At 36.6% G+C, this 22,547-nt stretch overlaps 1 protein-coding gene and 1 pseudogene across 21 annotated transcripts in view; one reads left to right on the top strand and one right to left on the bottom strand.

Moving 5' to 3' along the window:
- EPHA6 (EPH receptor A6) overlaps positions 1–22,547 on the top strand; it is an 872,277-nt gene that overhangs the window by 693,113 nt on the left and 156,617 nt on the right. The window lies entirely within an intron of this gene.
- LOC140624685 (signal recognition particle 9 kDa protein-like) lies at positions 15,672–15,930 on the bottom strand (annotated as a pseudogene).

Raw genomic sequence — 22,547 nt, 5'->3', positions numbered from 1 at the left:
AGATAGAAAGAGCCTTTATAGAATTTGTCAAGTAAATACTAGAAACAATTTCAGTGTTAAAACTATCTAGCCAGACCCTCTCAATTCCAACGAGACACCTGAGAGTCTTAAGGAATGATTCTTATAAAAATCATATACTTAGTTATTACTAAGTTTAGGATTATATTGGACAGTGATGACTTGAAGTCAATTTTATATTTTGATTATTCAAGTTTATTTGCAAAATCAAGGCAGTTTTTGTAAGAAGTCACAGAAATCCAAGTCACATTGTCTTAATCCAAAGAGATTGTGTTGACTCTTCTAACTAGAAAACTAGGATTATTTAGCTGCAGGTATGGCTGGATCTAGGAATAAAAACACAAATTGCTCTCAATCTCTTGTCTATGCCTTATTCTAAAATGACTTCACTCCCAGGGTGAACTGTTGTTATGTGGCAGCCCCTTGTATTTTAAAGTTAGTCCCCTACAATTCCAATAAATAGTTGCCTTTATTACCTAATCATTGTAACAAAGTCCTGGAATGAGCTTCCCTGATCTAACATGGCTATAGCCTCATCTCTGGAGCTCAACAGGAGGGGAGGGGTGGATTAAAACCCCACCACTACCAAGGAGAAGCTGCATGAAATGAGAGAACAGAAAGATTACTTTTAAGGAAAGTCAATGTGCTCTTCTAGGACCCAAAGAAAATGGATTGCAGGCAAGCAAAAGCAGATGTCTACTATATGAAGTTGGGTTCATTTTTTATTCTTAAGGTGACATCACATCTGGCACCCTTAATATTGTAGTATTGTGGAAAGAGCGTTGGAAATGAAGGCAGAAAGATCTAACTGTATGACCTTGAGTAGGTTGCCAAGCCTGAGTTTACTTTCTTCATATGTAAATTGTTAAAAATAAATTCATCATTGGAATTCAATGAATGATTTGATGAAGAAAAAAAAAAAACTTGGTAAAAACAGGCTCATGTGCCAAAAATAAATTCAGGCCTGCTATATCACACAGCTTCCAAGGACATTATTCACACCGAATACAACAGAAGAAATGTAGTCTATTAAATGTTGTCGATAAAATGGGGCTAGAAAATATTATATTTTCTTCAGAGAGTGCTGTGAAGATTTAATATGATAATGTGTGAAAGTATCCAGCATAATGCTACCCACTGTTGTGGATTGAATTGTGTCCCTCAAACAGACATGTTAGATGTCCTCTTTGCCAGGACTACAGAATGAGACCTTATTGGGAAATAGAAGGATGACAATGTAAAATTAGTCAAGATGAGGTCATATTGGAGTAAGGTGGACCCTTAATCTAATAGGAGTGGTGTCCTTTAAGAGTAGAGGAAGACATACAGGGAGAATGCCATGTGAAGACATGGAGACACATAGGGAGAAGACAGCCACAGGAAGGTAGAAGTAGAGAGTGGACTGATGTATTTTCAGCCGAGGAACACCAAGCATTGACAGCTGCCTCCAGAAGCTAAGATAGAGGCGTAGAAGAATCCTTCCTAAGAGCTCTCAGGAGGCGTCAGTAGTCCCAACAACCTGATTTCAGGCGTCTAGGCTCCAGAACTGTGAGAGAATAAACTCCTGTTGTTTTCAACCACCTAGCTCACGGTACTCCTTATCTCATCTTGTAGGAAACTAAAGCAGCCACATTGGAGTCAGGCATGGTTGGTTAAACTTGAAAGTATTTTATTTTAATATTTTTGAAAGATAATATTATATATTTTAAGTCTATTGACATTTAAAAAATATTTAGCAACCATTTTATTGGTATTGGTCATCTCATTAAATCTCTATGACACTTGCCACTTTTACGTATTCCTTCCTAGAAAGCCTGTCTTGTCCTACTTGATACCCTTCTCTCCCAGCTCTCCTCCTCCTCATCTATTTCCTGCCTTTATCATGTCCTTCTCTTCCTCTACCCTTCAGTGTTTGTTGAGTCCAGTATTTGACCCCTGACCTTCTTTTGACTGTAGCCATCACTGACCATTCATGCATTACCAAATCCGGTTATAGCCAGCACCACCCCCTGGACCTTCAAATATGCAATGGCTCGTTGCTCTTCTCCATCTGAATATCAAATACATAACTCTGAGTATGTCCAACACAGAGTCCTGATCTTTCCTTGGATGGGCTTCTCCCTCATCATAAACCCAGGAGGCATCAGAGATTGTCCCTTTCCCTTGCTCTTCACATCTATTACAGATCCACACTCCCTTGCTTCTACCTTCACTCCTGTCTGTCTCCCCTTGTTTATCTCCATTACTGACTTGGTTAAATCTCTCATCATCTCTTCTCTGAATTCAAAGGAGTCACATAACTTGGATCCCTGGCCACCAATTTTTGCCACTCTGAAACTCATTCTACCCAGTGCTGCAGAAGTGATCTTTATAAAATGCAAAACAGATAAAATTAGTCCCCTGCTTAAAATTTTTCAAGTTCCCCCACAGTTTAATGGAGAAAGTTCAAAATTTTTAGCAGAATATTCAGGGCCCCCATTGAGCTGGCACTTGCCTCCTCTCTAGGATCATTTCGCTAATTGCTGTGCCTGCTTCAGTTCTGTTCAACCACTTAAAGCTCCCAGAGAACACCATGCTCCCTAGAGCAGCTCCGTCTGCCCAGAATGTTCTTCTCTTCTTAGTACCATTTTCCTTTTCAGGTTCGAACCAAGGCTTCCCTACTTCATATAGAGTCATGACTTCTTTTTTCCCACTGTACCCTACTCAAGTATCAAGTATAACATCTAAAATGCTGTGTTACCCTTATTATTTTATGTACGTTTGTTTCTCCAAACACCTCATAAATCAGGGATTCTCCTTGATACATCTCAACATATGGCATATAATAAGTGCTCAATAAATATCTGCCAAATTAATGAACAAAAAAGGAAAAAAAATAAAGTAATGAATGAACAAATGTTAAGAGTCGATATTGAAGAGCAGTCCCCCTGGTGAAATAGTTCAGTTGAGCATAAATAAATGCTTGGTTCTGTATATGTTGAAAATGGTTAAAAGCACAGACCCCATTGTCAAGTTGTTTAGATTCCTGTTCTGTTACTCATTTAGGTGACTTTGAGCAAGTTACACTTTTTTCCTCTACAAAAACAAAACAAAAGGATGTAATAGTTCTTTCTTTATTGGATTATTAGGAAAATAACTGAATATTTATATTACTAAGAATGTACTTATGAAGATTAAGTAATAACAGTAAATGTTACACATATTGTTAAAAATACGCTTCGTGACAAAAGACTAGAGCAAGACTTTTGTTTTAGTTGGAAAGAATTCTAATCTGGCTATCAGTATATACTGAAGATAGTGAACATATATTATTATAAATAGTAACTCTCTAGCTACTGGTACTTTCCAATATGCGTGTAAAACTATACCCACTTATTTAAAATAACAAAGTTCTTTCTTTCCTGTTGCATGTTGAGCAAATGCTTGCTGTGATCAGCGTTACTCCCTAATGGCTTTACTCTGCATAGGGATGCAGAACCAGAGGGGAGTTATGTAAGTCACCATGGTTTTGTTGAATTAAGCCCTCTTGAATTCTATATGAAAAAACTTATTTTGGTGTGCAGCATGCATGGGCACCATTACTGGGTTGCACTGCTTTTATTTTATCCAGCTGCCACCAGCAATTTTGCGGTTGAAGTCCACATAAGTAGGATAAAAAATAAAATAAACTTGTGATGCAAATACAAATGTGAAGGAGTCAGACCCATGAGTGGTCAGGAAAAAGCTATGAAGAAAAAGGGCCATGAATTGGGAAGTAAACGGTGTCCGGGATTCGAACAAGCAAATAGATGGTATGGCAGGAATTCTAGTTGGGGGAGCAGCATAAGCAATGGCACAAAGACAAGAGCATTTCTGTATTTTGGAAGTGGGCAGCACCTCAGTATGCCTCAAGTATTAGATGAGGAATCAGGATATAAACCCAAAAGGTGCATTAAACCATATTTGGAAAGCCTTAAATGCTAACCCATTATATTTTAACCCTACCCAAAGTGCCATGGAAAGTTTTTAACAGTAGGAAGGTTTTTTTGAAGGTTAGGAAGTTTTGAAGAATAGAAAGATGCCAAGTCTTCCTGAAGGGGATGGTGTACAAAATTGCTAGAATAAGCTAGAGGTTAAATTCCAGCCAGACTGCAAAGAAATAATATCCTTCCACAAGCAATTGTAGAGTCTAGAAGCCAGAATGTGGCTGCAAAGAAGTCATCTTGAGATTCTGTTAAGAACTAAAGAAGGGTCAGCAAGAGAAAGGTCAGACTGAAATAGTTCACATATAGAGTCAGAGAAAAACATTTTGAAACTGAAAGCCCAAATACAAGGGTAGAGTCTGGGATGAACGGAATTGGCACACAGTAGGCAGAGCCTGGGTCAGATTATGTTATCACATATAAACATATCACATATGTCATGGTAGGGAGTTGTCATCTGGGGCAACTGTCTCAGTTGTTACAAAATATTGCTGCCAGGGCAGCCCGGGCCCTTAATAAACCCTAATAGGGAAAGAGTAGAAGCAGAGGGACCAATTAGCAGCCTATTGCAGTCGTCAAAATTAAGAGTAGGAAGGACCAGAGGTAAAATGGTAGAAATGGGATTATAGGGGTTGACAAAAAGAAGATTCAAGAGAGAAATAGAAACACTCCTTTTCAAAAAAAGTTCTAAAGTTAAAATATCATCTTTTGAAATAATTCCTTATGTCAGGTAATTTCTCTAAAATATAAGTGCTAATTGATAGATTCTAAAGCTGAGTTGCAAGCTAAATTCTTGCACTTTTGGAAAAGTCACTCTCTCGGTGACCTGGCTACTGCATTACCATCTCAAATGCCATTTTTTCTTATTATTTCATTATGATGTAACCTTCAAAGGACAAAAATTACATGTAAGCCATAAATCGTATTTCCCTAAGACCAAAAGAAAGTCTGCCTTGAAACTCAAAAATCTTTTCTCTGTTTCACAACACACAACAGACACCCCTTAGACCACAATTTTTCTGTTACTCTGACTCACCATGAATTTGCTGTTAAGTAGCTTTTAATTGAGATCTAACATTCAGAACCTAAAAAGAAGTGAATTCTCAGTTCACAAAAAAAAAAAAAAAAAAAAAAAAAAAAAACTAATTGCCAACCCCTGCAGCATTTATAAGCATCAAGGTCAATGTGAAATGTAGAAGGTCAATGAATGAAACTTGCTTGCAAAAGAGCTCCAGACTCCAAACTGATATTGCAAGGTATAACACAGCAGCAGCTTTTCAGTATACCTCTCCTGCCACTTTCTGTTCATAAAACCATGAGGATATTTTAATCCAGTTTTACTCTTTTTCCTTTAGTCAGCATTTTATCCATATATGCAAGCTATCTTTTTAATCTTGGCAATTTGTTTGAAGTGGAAGCTTTCTTGGACCAAAAATCTATATGGTTCTGATTAATGCCTATGTGACTTCAAACACTAATCCCTTAGTTGCTCCTCTTTCCTGTTTTGTGTTTTATACTGATATTCTAACATGCTTATTGGGTTGTAAGGCACTCGTAATATCAGACCTTAGCCAGGAAACACAATCATAGTAAATGATACTCCACATGGTTGTCAGCTTTCTGATTCCCACATTTTAAATCTGAGGACAGTATGAAAGTGTAGGTTTTGGGGGTTTGGTTTTTTTGTTTGTTTGTTTTTGTTTTTGTTTTTTTGTTGGTGGTGGCAGTGGTTGTTTTACTTGTTTTTGTTTTTTGTTTTTTAAATTTCAGATATCCTTCGTGTTGTTGAATAGCTGACTCATGAGAGACCAACCTTCCTAATAGGGTCTCCTTCTTATTTGCCTGTTATTTGCCTTTTATGTGCTGGATACTGTGCTATGCATTTCTAGACACAGTTTTACAAATCCTCACAAACAAAGCTAATTATTATTATTTTCCCCATTTCACACATAAAAAGCCTAACTCAAGGATGTTAAATAACTTCTGCAATATCACCCAGCTTGCAGGTGGCAAAGTCAGGCTATGATCCATGTCTGTCATGACTTCTTTTTTCCCACCGTACCCTACTCAAGTATCTAACATAGCATCTAAAATGCTCCAAAGCTTATGCTTTTCAGTTAGGTTAGATTAAATCTTCTACTTTCATCCCACATTGTCATAACAAAATCCATATGTATTATATTGCACCCCCAAATATAGGACACTGCTGAATTAAGTATAAGGCTACAGCTGAGTTTCTTAGTAAAGAATAATTCCAAACTCACAGCTTTTTAGTAATAACTGTGTCTATATTGAATAACTGTGCCTCCCAATGACATGGTTTGGAAATTTTAGGGCCATTTAAAGGGTAGAGAATGTTGATGAGGTTCTTAATCTTCTTACTTGTGTACAAGGAGTTCACCATGCCTGACAAGGGCCAAAGCAAGCAAAGAACTTAAGGAATAAATATAAAACAACGTGCTTTCAGATTATATTAAATAGAGTAGAGCTTTAATGCTGATCAACTGAAAAATGCCAGTGGATTTTTGTTGGCCACAAGTTCAGTAATAGATGGCAGTGTGGCATGGCTATTACCAAAAAACTAATTACATGTTAGGTTCCACTGATATAAGAAAAGGACCATTTGAAGGAATGAAAGACTCCTTTAAGAATCTGTATCTGGTATACGGTGATCAGTTCCAGATAACACATTTTAAAGGTATTCTTGACAGAGTATAATTTTTCCAACAATAGGATAACTAAGATTGTGAGATTTTAAAATAGGTGTCTAATAAATCAAGGTATGTTTATCCTACAATCAAAACTGTAGGGAGAAAATGGAAGGGAAAATAATAGGTCTTCCCAGATATAGTATGTGTCATTACATACAACTGTTAAGACCAATAGGTGGAAATTACATGAAGGCATATTTTGTATTGATTTATATTAGTTCAGAAAGACCAACAATGAAACACACTGACACAGAGCATGGTCACAGAAATGCAAATAAAGCAGTAAAAGAATTTTCACAGTGTACAGGCTCTTTTCAATTCTAAGATACTTTCCCTGAATGACAGCCATAATTATTTTATTTATCAAGCTATCATGTAGTCTGCATCAACTCACTTTCACCCTCTTTTTATTTAAACAACTTAGAAGAAAGTATTTATTTAATCGCTCTGAGAAGAACTGTGGGTTTTTCTCAGAGAAATCCAAGTTGCATTATCAAATAGAAGAATGGTTTTAATAATTAATCCTAAAGGCTGAATTTATAGAGTCATTCAATCAACAAACATATATTGAGCAGTTAATAGGATTCTAATACAAATAAGGCTTAGTCTGTATTCCCAGAGAGTATATAAGTCTAGTAGAAGTGACAGAGATGTGGAGGATTAATACTTGAGTGCAATAATAGGTAATGAATGAGTGAAGAGGTTCAGGCTCAGCACATTATGTTCATCTAAAGAAGAATGAGAATAAAGGAAACTTTCTTAGATGAAGTAACACTTAAGCAGAGTCTCAAAGAATGAGTAAGAATTAACTTGGTTAGAAAGATCAAGAAAATATATATTATTAGAAGAAAAAGCATGTAGGAAGGAGCTATAGAAGTGTGAAACAGGTTAATAGGTTTACAAACCTAACAAGCATTTTCTTATTGTGGGAACAAAGGATTATTAGATTAAAGCAATTTTGGGAGATGTGGCCAGAGATATTGACAAGTTGAAAAGTAACTGATAAGGAGAAAAATTGCAATATTTATTAAACAAATGATTAATATGGAAACTGATGATGAATTCCTACAAATCATTTTTTAAAAGACCCCATTAAATAAAATGGAGCAAAAATATGAATAGGTAATTTTCATAAAAACAAATATGATCAATAAAATTAAGAAAATACATTCAGTCTCACTATTACCCAAAATAGGAAAATTAAAACCTAAATTAAATCTTTTGTACTTAATTAGCAAAAATTAAAAAGATGGATAATACCAGTGCTGGGAGGGGTGTAGGAAAATGAGAACCTACTTATCATACAGTATTCATAGGACTGTAAATTGACAGAGACTTCTGGTGGACTATCTGAAAGTATTTATCATATTTTTAAATTAACATATTGTTCAGCTCAGAAACTCCACAATTATGTAACTATTCTAGATATACACACAATAACCTAAATATTCACCTGGAAGAAGATGGTTAGATGAATTACTGGGTTTGTGCTCGTGAATATTATGATGCCATTAAAAAGGAGAAGGTAGATCGGTGTCATGCACGGTCTCCAAAGCATGTAATCAAGTTTAAACATAAAAAAGCATATCTGTATATGTATGTATATAAACATGCATAGCATACAAAAACACGTGAGAGGGCACACATCAAAATGATTAGATAAATGATAAAAGGGAATTTTCACTGTTCTGAATTGCTTAAATTTTAATAAGAATATCTTTGTGCATTACAGTGTAATTTAAATTGTAAGCATTATTCTCAAAGCTGTGGGGAGCTTTTAAAAGGTTTATGCCGGGAAATCACATAAACACACTTGCATTTTAGTAATATCTTCCCGCCAGCTGATATAAGAAGGATTAGAGGGAAGCTAACCTGGAGATAGGGAAGTCAATTAAAAAAGTGATGGCAATAATACACAGTAAAAGAAATGGTGGACTTAAATAAGCTGTACAGTTGCAGTGAAGATGCAAAAATGTGATGACCGAGAAAAATATTTTCTACATGAAATCCATTGGGCATGCCCTGAGGGTCAGAAGAGAAATGTGAGAAAGGTCTAAATGACCTGCAAATTTCCAATTTAGCAATTAGCTGAATGGTCAAGTCCATTCACTAAGTGAAGAGACAGAGGAGTGTGTTTGTGTGTGTGTGTATGTGTGTGTGTGTGTTTGGGGCATTAATTATAATAAATATGATAGTTAGGGATGCCTGGGTGGCTCAGCAGTTGAGCGCCTGCCTTTGGCTCAGGATGTGATCCCAGAGTTCAGGGATGGAGTCCCACATAGGGCTCCCCGCAGGGAGTCTGCTTCTCCCTCTGCCTGTGTCTCTGCCTCTTTCTGTGTGTCTCTCATGAATAAACAAATAAATAAATAAGATACTTAGATTCTTGCCATCCTGAGGAATTGGGGGGCAGTTTGCATAGGAAGGCTATCTCAAAAGAGACTTTCTGTGAAACCTTTTTTTTTTTCCAAGAAAAAGTACCCACCTTCTCTAGAGGGTGTCAATGGCAAATAACTTCTGTCAAAATATACTTGATTCCTCTAAAGCTTCATGAAATTTCCAGAGTCCACAAAAGTTGTTGAGGGAATGTTTCCCTTGAGTGATCCAAGGAGCAGCCACATCTACCTGTGATATGTTTAGTAACGTTGGGAGGAGAAGTGTAGTGATCTCATCCGCTAGAGCTGTACCCATCCCACGTGGCCTCCATTCTGCTCAGCAGCCAGCCTGACCAGCTGACATTCAGGTGGAAGCACAAACTTTGGGGACTGTCTTCTGTCAGAATGGCCTGAGTATACACTGACATATAAATCTTGACAAGCTTGGTTTCTTGAGGTCAGCAATATTTCTTGCCCTCAGGTTGATCCCAAGGTTAACAGAAGTTAAGTAGAAAAAGAATTCTATTCCACCAGACTATTTGTTTTTCTAAATTCAAACCATACCACCTTTATCTAATCTATACACTTTGTTTCACTGTTGAAAGATAAAAATAGACACGTATTCATGTCCAAAACTGTGACATTGAAATTAGAAGTGACCCACGGGATGTTTACATTTATTAATCAGAAGTCATTCTTGTAAAAAGTAAAAGGGTTATATCTAAAAATGGTAGAAAATAGAAGAAAGATTCATTCAATCATTTATCAGTTTTTAAGTACTAGAGGTATAATGAAAAGATCACATGACATTGGCCTCATGGAAGTTATCTAATGGTGGAGAGGTATGAGGATAGTCTTGAAAAGCCTAAATGATAAATATGAAGACTATTTCAAAGTATGAGATAAACTAATCATAGGATATTAATGCAGTAATTCAGGGACCAGGCATGTGAAGAGAGGCAAAATAAAAATCAGTTTAAGGTTAGATAATGTTGAGGTTAATGGAAAATCCCGGAATAGAATAGAAATTATTCTCTCATACACAAGCAACATCCAGAGGTAAGCAATCTATGGCTAATAGGAGGGCTTCATGGTTATCAAAGACCCAGGGGTTCTGAAAGTAGGAAAATGAAGGAAAGAGATATTTATGGGCCACTGCCGGTCTTTGCCAGCATGAGGTCAGATCATGACTGGAGATGGAGGATCCTCCTCCAACATCAAGAATGAACCCAGGTAGTTCCTTTTGTGGAATGCCCAGCATATGAGGTAAGGGGCTGATTTAGTTTTGAAAAGTTGGTTCACTTGGGATGTCTTCATGTAATGGAGATTATTCTTATGTTTTATTGTTTTTGTTTTTTTTTGTGATACACATATAAAGAAAAAAAATCTCAGGAAAATGAAGTTTTTTTGGCCTCATTCAAGACTGATATTTGAAAAAGTCTCACATTTGTTGCCTATATGAGATTGTGATTAAAGTTTGGCAAATCAGTACTTTATAAACACCACAAACAGACGCAGGCATACAACTTTATCCTTATGCAGCCATTTTTCTTTGATCTCTATCTGTCATTTACCCAGAAATCTATCTCCTCTTCCTTGTTTATTTCTTGACAAGCCTATTCCACTCTCCATTATTTATCTCTGCCAGCACTTCTTTTCTATAAATACAGTTTTGCTGGATTATACCTAAATCTATACTTAAGTACGAACTTTCTGGGACTCTCTCCAAACTAAGAGTTTGTGATTACAGTTAAGGAATGATACTGTCACTTGCTTTTTCCTTTCCTGAAAGGACTCCATCTTCTTAGGTCACTGCCATTCGGTGTTGTGAAAATGTGATGTGAAGAGCAAGTTTAAATGGAGCTTTCTAATGAGGCTGCACTCATTTATATTTTCCCAACCCTGTACCCAGATTACCCTAAAGTGATATGCACCCAATTAAAGAGCATTCAATTTGAGATCTATATGCCTTTGAGTATGAATGGGTAACTCTTGATGATTGAGTTTGATCCAGCTGCTCATTCAGCTGAAGTGAATTAAGTCTTTGAGGGCACCAGGGTGCCATTTAGGAAATTACCTCTGCCAGCGTACTGAATTTCCCTCACATGGGTGAGCAGCATTCTTCCAGGGAGTGGTTTCATCACCCCACTTCTGCACTGGCCCGACCTTATTGACGCGAAAGGGGGATTCAGATGACACAATATTTACCCACAGCTCAGACGATAAGCGCACACAATGTTTGGCTCCATTTAGGAGCACATGTGCCAGTATTTAAAGGGTAAATGAGAGCCGTTTTGTTTGGATTTTTTAAAAATAAATCAGACATAAACAAAAGCGCATCATTGTTCCCTAAACTCTGAAACTGTAAAATCTGGTGATAAATTCACCACCGTATAATTATTTGGCCCCTAAAAGTATCAATAAACAAGCATCTTTTTCTTTAACTATTAACACAACATGTACACAAAATGAGTCTATCTAAATAGCAATAAAATCGAGTGTAATACTTTGAAAGCAGGAAGTTTTTATTGTTTCATTTACAAATATAAATGTCTTTTTAATTTTAACTCAATCCAGTACTTCTCTTAGATAGTAATGCCAGACATTTATTGGTTCCTCTTTTGAAAACTAATACCCAGAGCATAAATTACTTTTTGTGGTGCAATAATTTGTTAAATAATGCTTTGAAAGTGGCTGGGTGCCCAAAGAGTCCATGCAGAAATAAAATGCACTCAAACTGCTTCCAAATGTTTTCCTCTCCAGATACATCATGTCAGAAATTGCCATTCCTCTCACACTGTCACTATGTCCGAGAAGCTATAATCACGCACCACCACTAGAATATCTTAGCAAACTACCCAAATTTACATCCAAGCCAATACTTAAAATGTAATAAAAAGCATGTATGTTAAGTGAACCCAGTAATCTAATAATACAAGAGTCTGAAATTGCTTTGGAATTGGCTCTGAAAAATACATTAATAGGGGTGTTTTCAACAGTGAACAACACCTGCTAGCTCTCTCTTTCTCATTTTTCTCTCTATTCAATCCATGAATCTCCTTCAGCAATCCTCATAGAAAAGGATGTACCTGGACCCTTAGTTTGAACTCAGCTCGATAGCCTGCCAAGGATAGCCTAATGGTAAGCAGTAGTGAAATGGCGGCCCAGCAAGGGGCTGGGGAGGGTTGTCAGTGGAGCTAATGATTTTAAGCAGTAGGAACATGCCCAGTTCATGTGACTTAAGAATGATAAAATCAGGCTTCTTTGAGCTGGCTTCTCTTTTTCTCCCATATTATCAGCAGTGAGTGTTAGATCAGATCTGGAAGTTAATATCATTCCCAGAGGCATCCCATTAAAAAATAGGAGTAGCCTCAGGGCACCTAGGTGGCTCAGTGGTTGAGCGCCTGCCTTTGGCTCAGGGAGTGATCCCAGGGTCCTGGCATGGAGTCTCATATCGGGCTTCCCGCAGGGAGCCTGCCCTTGGCCTATGCCTCTGCCCCAATCTGTGTCTCTCATGAATAAATAAATAGAATCTCAAAAAAAAAAAAAAAAAAAAAAGGAATAGCCTCAATAAAAATTAAGAGATACATGAAACTGAACAAGGCCTCTTTTCAAGCCCATTTCACACTAACAATCATGTTTAGAGATAGATACCCAACACACTGTTATTAGTTTGCTTCAGGCTGTGGTCAAATTTGCTGGCTCATAGCCAGGAGAATTCAGCCTGCAAAGAACAAATGGTGAGTCACTGTCTCCTTCAGAGAATATCATCTCTAGTTCTATGTCATACTGTTCTCTTGTACTTGAACAGTCAAGATTGTTCTGCTCTTGAGATTTTCTCTCTTTGTCCCTTAAACACAGTAATGAGAGGGCATATAGAAACATATAGAAAACCCAAAATAAATGAAGTAGAGGGTAATGTATAGAGGCCGTGTGGCTGGCTGGCTGTGTCATTATCCATCTGTCTGTCTGAGAGTAAAGAACATCTGAGCCAGAGAGAATGGCTTTACAGGTCATGACATTTTTATGACTCATTTTGACTAACTCGTTAAGCCACTTGCATGGATTTTGTCCTTCCAGCCTTAGAAGTTGCTGTTAAAAACCATCCTTAGCATTGTCATGTGTCAAGGAGACATGCTTATGCTTCATACTTCGTGTGTTTAAACTACCTTCACAATTGGCCCCTCTACACAGCAACCAGGCCGAGTTCTGTTGGAAATACAAAAATGAGAAGCTCTTTGAGGAGCTCATTGTAAGCAATGTCACCACAGAAAAAATTGTACTACAAGGAAAAATGCCATAGTATATAACCAAAGAGGGAAAGGAGTCAAGAATATTAGGTAGGGAGGCCTTATGGGAGTGAATGCTTGGTGCCAGACATTTTTAAAAGCACCATATTGTAGGGGTGCCTGGGGAGCTTAGTCAGTTAAGCCTCCAACTTTGGGTTTCAGCTCAGATCATGATATCAGGGTCCTGGGATGGAGCCCTGCCCTGTGTCAGGCTCTGAACTCAGGGGGAGTCTGCTGAGGATTTTCCCTCCCTCTTTTTTCCCTCTGCCCCTCCCCATGCTCTCTCTCTCTCTCTCTCTCTCTCTCAAATAAATAAATCTTTTTTAAAAATTAAAATAAAAACACCATCTTGTATAATTGTCCTCATAACAGACTGTTTCCCACACATTACCAAAATGGGAAATGGGAAATGATGCTCAGGGATTTGAAATGAGTTGCATTAGAGGCACATCAAACTCTTGAGACTGAGTCCCACTGACTCGAGTACCTATGTTCTTTCCATGGCAGCTGTATAGCCCTCCTCCTGAGGGAGCACAGATGAGTGCAAGGTTATTCCAGCCATGAGAAAACAGAATGCCTATTAAAAGGGGTGGCACTTAAGCTGGACCTTTAGAATGCTGAGGCCAAGATGGGGGCATTCTGACTTGGTGCTGGAAGGAGTGAGCAATGCATTTAAATAACAATGAAAATTCTACTGCATTTGTAGTAAAAAGTCAAGAATTTTTGTAACGATTTTTTTAACAAAAAATATTTTAATGTCATCAACATGTGAACAGTAAAAATCAGGTTCCAAATATAAGATAGATATCGAATAATATACTTTCAGTTTAATAGAAAGCATGACAGTTACAATAATCATGCTTATCTCTTTGGTTAAGAGAGAAGTGGCCAGGGCTGTCATAGAGCTATGCATAGATTTAACAGTTCAAAAACCCCTTAGCCCTTTGAAAATATAAATGGGAACTATGTGGCAAATATTTCTCTAATGTGGTTTCAATCCATTAGTGATCATCATGCTTTTAAAATAACTGCAGTTATTTTGAACATGGAAAACTAGATTCAAGTAAGTCCTTTCTCAACAAGCTAGTGATAGTATGAATCTTTTATATTTAAAAATATAGTTTAAATTTGGAAAATTGGGTCGCCTGGATGGCTCAGTGGTTAAGCGTCTGCCTTTGGCTCAGGGCATGATCCCAGGGTCCTGAGATGGAGTCCCACATCAAGGTCCCTCCATGGAGCCTGCTTCTCCCTCTGCCTATGTTTCTGCTTCTCTGTGTGTCTCTCATAAATAAATAAATAAAATCTTAAAAAAAAAAAACTATCAGAAAGGGAGACAGAACATAAAGTCTCCTAACTCTGGGAAACGAACTAGGAGTGGTGGAAGGGGAGGAGGGCGGGGTGTGGGGGTGAGTGGGTGATGGGCACTGAGGGGGGACACTTGACGGGATGAGCACTGGGTGTTATTCTGTATGTTGGTAAATTGAACACCAATAAAAATTATTTTATTAAAAAAACCTTAAAATTAAAAATAAATAAATAAATTTGGAAAACTTAAGGTAAAGCATTTTTGTTTTTACAATTACTTTAAGAAATAATGGACACTATGCTACATAGATAGGTATACTGCCGTGCAATCAATTCCAGTTATTATTGTATTTTTATATCTGTTAGTCATCATCAGCACAAATTTTATGCTTTCAAAGAAATAGATCAAACCATCAAAATGGTTCATTTAATTTTCTTTTAAAGACAAAATAACCGGGCAGCTTGGGTGGCTCAGTGGTTTAGTGCTACCTTCGGCCCAGAGTGTGATCCTAGAGACCCGGGATTGAGTCCCACATCGGGCTCCCTGCATGGGGCCTGCTTCTCCCTCTGCCTGTTCTCTGCCTCTCTCTCTCTCTGGGTCTCTCATGAATAAATAAATAAAATATTTTTAAAATAAAAAAATAAAGACAAAATAACCAAACTTAAGGAAGAATTGATATCTCATTTTCAAATTACTGATACAAAATTACCAGAGAATATTTATATATTTTGCCCAACATCAGATAATGTACAAAAAGTTTCCAGGATAGATGATAGATGATTTCCTGTTTGATATCCAAGACTAAATAAATGCTTTTTAACTGAAAGCATTTACATTCCTGGCTCTCTACAGTAAACATTAGAAAACAAAATACAAAAAAAAAATAATAATAAGAATGATCTATCATAAGCTTCTGAATAGCCTACTTAGTTACATAAAATATTTTGTCCCAATACTTTCTCAGATTCAAAAGATATTTACTGCCTAAGCATATGACAAACAGTCTTTTCCAATCATTCTATTTCCAAGGCAACATTGTGGGATCCCTTGGCTGCCATAAGTCGCATTTGTTGACTATAGAATTTCTCAATTTTCCTTGTATCTTGAGCTTGGTCTGTTCTATACACCAAACAAATGAAATCATTTGTTATTTAATATACAAACTCCCATTAGAATGTCTATATTTGAGAAGACACATGACTTCATAGGACTGACAAGGTAGAGTTTCTTGGCCAAGACACTGGTTTCCTCCTGAGTCTGGTACTGCAGCATCATGAGTCCATGATAGAACAGGAAGCGAGTCATGGCCTGGACTAGAGGCAGTGCAACCAGGCCCATGTACCTCCGAATCCACATTTATTCCTTGGGTTTGTATTCAGCAGTGGTGAGGTTGTAAACTTTTTAATGAGGAGTAACATGATCTGAACAAGAAGGACTCAGGAAGGTGTCCACCTCAGTGTTTACACTATGCATGTGGGGACAAGGAAGGAAATCCCACCCATTTACCTCAAGCACAAAGTGGCTACCTGGGAAGGTGGACACATCTTTGCCATGACAACTATCATCACAGTGCTATGCCAATCATACATTTATGGTATCAGAATTGATGTAAAGTCGTTAGGGTCTTGATTAGTTTTGTTCTCTATTGGCTACTCTCAATTATTTTCAAGACTTACTGTGTTCCTTGATTATTTTCAAGACCAAATTCTCAAAATTATAATTGCTAAACTAAATAGTCCTGCCATCTAATCCATACCATATAGATGCCAAATAAGTACCATTCTTTTTTTTCTTAAACTTTTTCTCTAGATTCCAGTTAGTTAGCATACAGTGTAATATTAATTTCAAGTGTACAGTGTAGTGATTCACCAGGTCCTTACAATACCCAGTACTCAACCCCAGTGCCCTTCTTAATCCATCACCTATTTTACCCGTCCCCCCATGCACTTCCCTGTGCTAACCATAATTTTGTTTTCTATACTTAAAAGTCTGTTTCTTGGTTTGCCTTCTTCTGAATCAGTACCATCCTAACCTTAAAAAGCTAAAAAAAAAAAAAAAAAAAAAAATCTTTGAAAGGAATTTAAATATCTCAACCTTAAGTAAGATATGTTTGGTATATTTTGATACATTTGTTTATAGATTAAAGATTACCAATGATGTTGGCATCAAAATCTGGATGTGAAACTAAATCCAGAACATTCTCTTTCATACTTGGTGCATGAGAGACAACAACGTGATATACCCGACAGCAGGATGTATGCTAGCAACCGACGGCTAGTCCCAACTGAAGGCCACCATGGAAAATCACAAAGGAGGCAAAGGCAGCCTGCCTCATGACCTCTTTACCAACTATACTAAAGATACAAACTTCCCTTTAATAATGTGACAGATACACCCATAGTTCATAAATATTAAATACATAACACACTTTGGTTGTGAAGCTAAATAGATCTAGCTCTCATATGCATTGATAACTGCTGCTTAACAGCTTCTTAGCTTACACCTTGGCACCTGAGGTGTAAAAGCATTTTTTTAAAAAAACATATAATTTCAAAGTCTGACCCCAGAAAGAAAAGCCTGAGAAGCAGTCTGCCAACCAAGGCCCTGTACAGTGACTCAGTCAGGAAGGCATACCTTTCAAGTTCAGGTCACCCCTTCACCATTTCCTAGATAAAAGAACTCTAGAATTAATTTTTTTTTAATTTTATATATTTTTTAGAATTTTACTTGTCCCTGGTTCCTAACTATTGGCTCTTCATAAGTATTAAAAGTGGAAAGTCATAAATCTCATTGAACTTTAATAATAATACACAGTTTGGGGGATACTTATACTATTAGAGTGTACATGGTTTTCAAATCTCTGACATCAAGAAAATTCAGTCTATTATATGTCCAGATAATGTCAAACTGCCTTTGAGCTATTCATATAAATATGATCTTAATTCAACTCAATAAATATTACATTGAGCTCCTACTATGTACAAGCTCTGGGATTGGACATATAGAGGAGAATAAGACATGCATGACTTGTCCCTGTTCTTAAGAGATCAAATCCTAATAAAGGAGACAAGCACATAAACCGGAAGTCACTTGATGGCAGCCCACAGGCTGAAGTCAGCTAAGAGCTGTATTTTATTTGATTTCCACAAGTGTTCCTTTTTTTTTTTTTTTAAGATTTTCTTTATTTATCCATGAGAAACTCAGAGAGAGAGACAGAGACATAGGGAGAGGGAGAAGCAGGCTCCCTGTGGGGAGTCCCATGCAGGACTTGATCCCTACTCTGAGCCAAAGGCAGATTGAGCCACCCAGGTGCCCCTACAAGTGTTCTTTAAAACACCTGAATTTGTTGCCCTTAGCCAGTTTTTATCCTTTGACTCAATGTCTTTCTCATCAATTTGATATAATAATTAATTGATAGTGCCTGAGGGGCCCTAAGGACATTTGCATTTGGTATTGCAAAATTGTAAACAAATAAATACTGTACCTACGATGGTGTTGTACCTTTATTCTAGTAGCTAAGATTATATAGAAGCACAGAGGAAAGACCAGTGAGTTCTCCGTGGGTATGTCAGGCATGTTTTGACAGGGACCAGGGGTGCAGAAGGGCCTTCCAAGAGATGGGAGATATCATGGAGGATGGAGACATGTAATGGTAGGTCAAGTTTAGGGAATTAAGGAAGATAATATTTATCCCCTATTTATTGAACATTTGCTGTTAGCCACTAATAGGCACTTCCCGTATGGTCTTCAGTAAACCAATAAAAGCAATATGTTTATTATCGGCTACATTTTTCAAATGAAGAAATCGAATAGCAGAGAAACTAGAAAACTTACCCATGATGGATGAATGAATGGTAGGATCAAAATTCTGGTCTCAATCCTAGGCATTTTCACTATTAAAACTGATGGATGTATTGGCATATTGCAGATTTAGTCAGAACACTTTTTTGGTAATTAAGACTCCACGTCCCACCACATACATAGGTAAGACCACTGAACATAATCCATATGTGGTAGAAACACAGGCTTAATTCAATATAACAAATGGAATAAAAATTATATAAATAGACTTTTAGAACTTAAAGGAAATTTAGAGAAGTTCTAGTGCAAGATTATCATTTTACAAATTCAGATGTTTAAAATATTTCTTTTTAAAAAGTCAAAGAATGTCTATTTTAAGTACAAATTAAAATGTATTTTTAATAAATGTCTTATTTTGAGCGGCTTCAAAATATCTTAATTCTCTTAGTTAATGCAGTAGTTTTTAAAAAATTGCAGCAACCAATAATTTTATCATACATATCCTATAAGTTTAAAAATAACTCAGGAAAGCTGAAATTTTCTTTTTAAAAGCACTGCAGAAATAACTCATAAAAATCTAGCCATGAAGCTGCCCTTTTTTGCTTCAATACTTTTATAGTGACCTATTGAACAACAACAAGATGAGAAATCTATAAAATTCATATTGCAGTGACCTGAAGGATTAAAAAAAGTAAAAAACAAAGCAGTAATGGTTGCATGATCTTTAATTGTATTTGGTGCTGAAATATCTTCATGGAGATTAGCTGTGTAGTTAGCTAAACAGGAAAATACTAATATAATTGTAGGCATATTTCCATTTATAATAATTTAGGAAATGGAAAAAATTCTGTAATTATAAGTTTGGCTTAGCTTAGTTAGAATCACTTCCTGTGGGAAAAAAATAAAAGAATCATTTCCTGAAAATAATAGTGTCCTATCAAAAATTGATTTCCTCTTTTTGTACTAGAAGTGTGTGTTATAGTGCCAAGTTAAAAAAAAATAGGTGCTTCAATAAATGTTTACCAAACAAATGAATAAGTCTATGAATGAGTTATTTATTAATGTAAATGGTTCTCCTTCACATGTTAAGCCTAATTGAAAATTAGCTCTCATCTAGTCATTAGAAGGTTACTGTTGACCTAGGAAGCAACTGAGCAACCTGAATACTTCCTTAGATCCTAACAAGATAATTGCCTAAGGAGCAATCTGTCGCTTTTCATTTGATCATGTTTTCAATCCACATATTCATATTGCCTTTATTGAAACCCTACTCTGTGCTGCGTCTGATCAAGTTAGAGCAGGGTAGGTTGGGGTCCCAGCCAGCCCACCTCATTCATCAAAATAAGGCAGGAATCTTTTCTCTGCTAAATTAGACATAACAGCTTAGTTTTTTTCCTAGACTGCATGTTATTAAATAAAGAGATCTAAATAAAGGTTTCTGTGGAATAAAAATGCATTCGTTTAATGCCTTGCATGAAAAGGACTCTTTTTACTGCTACTGGTCTTCCTTCAGTGGTGATGTAACTCAGAGTCTGAGAAAATTAGGAAGCATGTGTTCAAACAAGCAAGAGGCCTATGGTTTTCTTTTACTTCTCTCAGTGGAGGAGAGAAATGTGTAATCTATAAATCATGGTAACAGAAATAGAAGAGAGGCACACAGGAGAGAAAACGTGAGATGCACAAGGGGTGAAAGGAAACACACTGACAAAGGATAAGTGAAATTGATAGATGATAGATAGATGATAGATAGATAGATAGATAGATAGATAGATAGATAGATAGATAGACAGACATATATATAAATAGAGAAAGAGTAGAGAATCTTTGAAGGTTCTGAAGTGCACATTCCTCAGGAAAAACAGCCCTTGACGTAGCATTTGCTTTAACAGACTATGTTATCACTAACTCTGAAGTTATTCACACTATAGCTCAGAGGTACCATCATTAATCTAAGCCACGAGTCACGGAGTAGCTGCTGTGTGCCAGTTCCAGAACTGAATACTGGATTCTTAAGGCTGAAGAAAGGATCTCGACTGCTCTGAATGCATTCATACTCAACTCTTAGCTCCCTGAAATTGTCACGCCCCTCTCAGTAAACATGTTTGAATCCCAACTCCATTCTATGAATATTAATTAATTTATGTTATATATATCTTCTGCTTTACTCTGATATGTTTTTTATATTTATTTTAAAAGCTCAAATATAAAAAGATTAAGATTAGAATTTTTTGAAAAAATATTCACTTTTATACTAATAGTATAAAGTATATCAATTTAGGATCTGATTACAAGTTTAGATTACTTTGGTACTTGATTTCAAATAATAATCATACCACACATGCACAATATACATAAAGCACTATATATTTAGGACTTTTTGTGCTCTTTTTATATCAGATTAGATCACCCTTGCATTTCACATTGAGGGAGAACTCATTTTAGGAGTAGAAAACACGGATTTCCCATTTTCTGTGTGTTCTGTGTGTTTGCCTGGACCTTTAATACCTATTCCCTAATGGGTATCCCAGGTTGAGAACCACTGTATAAGGTGCAGCTTGGATTCCAGGATCACTGCCTTGGGCCAGGTGAAATCAAGGCCCTGCCCTAAATGTTCAAGCTCAGGGAGGTAATTGTTTTACTTCATGAATGCTTTAGCATTTTTCTCACTGTTTTATTGTTTAAACAAGCATTCTACAAAATTCTCTGATCCCACACCTCAATGAAAATGTTTGAGCATCTTCCACAGGGAGTATTATGAGTATATTTTATTCATAATGTATTTGATACACATGTGTGCATGTATTTAAGTTTGCAATCCTAAACTGTCTTTAACTGAATCTAGATATTCTTTATCTACACATAGATCAGATTGGATATCTGCAAAAATAAAACCAGATGGAAATAATTTGAAGGAGCCACATCTCAAAAAATTCATATTATAGGGATGATGCCTTTATGAAAATTTTCAGGCAAAATTAAATTATTGATATGTCATTTTCAAAGAAGGAATTTCTTCTATTAGGTTTTTGTCTGTGTATGTGGGCAGAGGCAGGTAGTTCTTCATTAGAAAAACTTCTTCAGTTTGCCTCAATTTCTCACCCAGAGGTTTTTCTTTTTAAAACAATATGACTGTTGGGGCATGTCAGGGGCTCAGTCGGTTAAGTGTCTGGCTCTTGATTTCAGCTCAGGTCATGATCTCAGAGTTGTGAGATTGCTCTGTACTGGGTGGAGCCTACTTAGGATTCCTTCTCTTCCCTGCCCGTCCCCTGCTCACTTTCTCTTAAAAGATAATTAGGACGATTTAATAATATCGTCTTGGGGATGCCTGGGTGGCTCAGCATCTACCTTCCGCTCAGGTTGTGAATTCCAGGGTCTTGAGATAGAGTCCCGCATCAAGCTCCCTGCATGAAGCCTGCTTCTCCCTCTGCCTGTGTCTCTGCCTTTCTCTGTGTCTCTCGTGCATGAATAAAAAAAATATTTAAAATAATAATAATAACAATAATAGTAATATTGTCTTATATTTATGATTATTTACTTTTATTTAATCCTTACATACAGCCCCATTAGGTAGGGTCAGTTGTTATTTTCATTTTGTGTATGAAGAAATTAAGGCATGAAGAGTTCAAAGTCATAGTCCTCTTTTTACACAAATTCCTAATGATATCTATTTTCCAAAGGTAAAGTTATTTCAAAGAGGCTACTGCAAATCAAATTGAAAATGAGATTTTTGTCTCTGAGTTTAAGTGTTAAATATATTTTATTATAACGCTTTAAAAACTGGTTACTCTATAGGCCCGATTACTTTCAAAAATATAGGTAATCAGAATCCTCCTCCACTAATTCATCAAACCAGATGTCAAAATTCAGGTCATGTCAACTTTTGCTTTTTTTACATTGTGGTCAGTAGCAAACATGAATTTTTAGGATGTCCTCTCATACAGTGTTTCCCAGTGGTACTGCTAGCATTTGAGAGAAATTCTCCTTTGTGCAGGGAATATACCAGTTATTGCAATGCCTTTCACATACATCCTGACCCTCACTCACTAAAATAATGTCTTCCCCAGTCATCATTTGCAGAACTCCTTATG

This window comes from Canis lupus, chromosome 35 (assembly GCF_048164855.1).
Source record: "Canis lupus baileyi chromosome 35, mCanLup2.hap1, whole genome shotgun sequence".
In the NCBI taxonomy this organism is placed as follows: Eukaryota; Metazoa; Chordata; class Mammalia; order Carnivora; family Canidae; genus Canis; species Canis lupus.
This window is presented reverse-complemented; position numbering and strand designations above follow the sequence as displayed.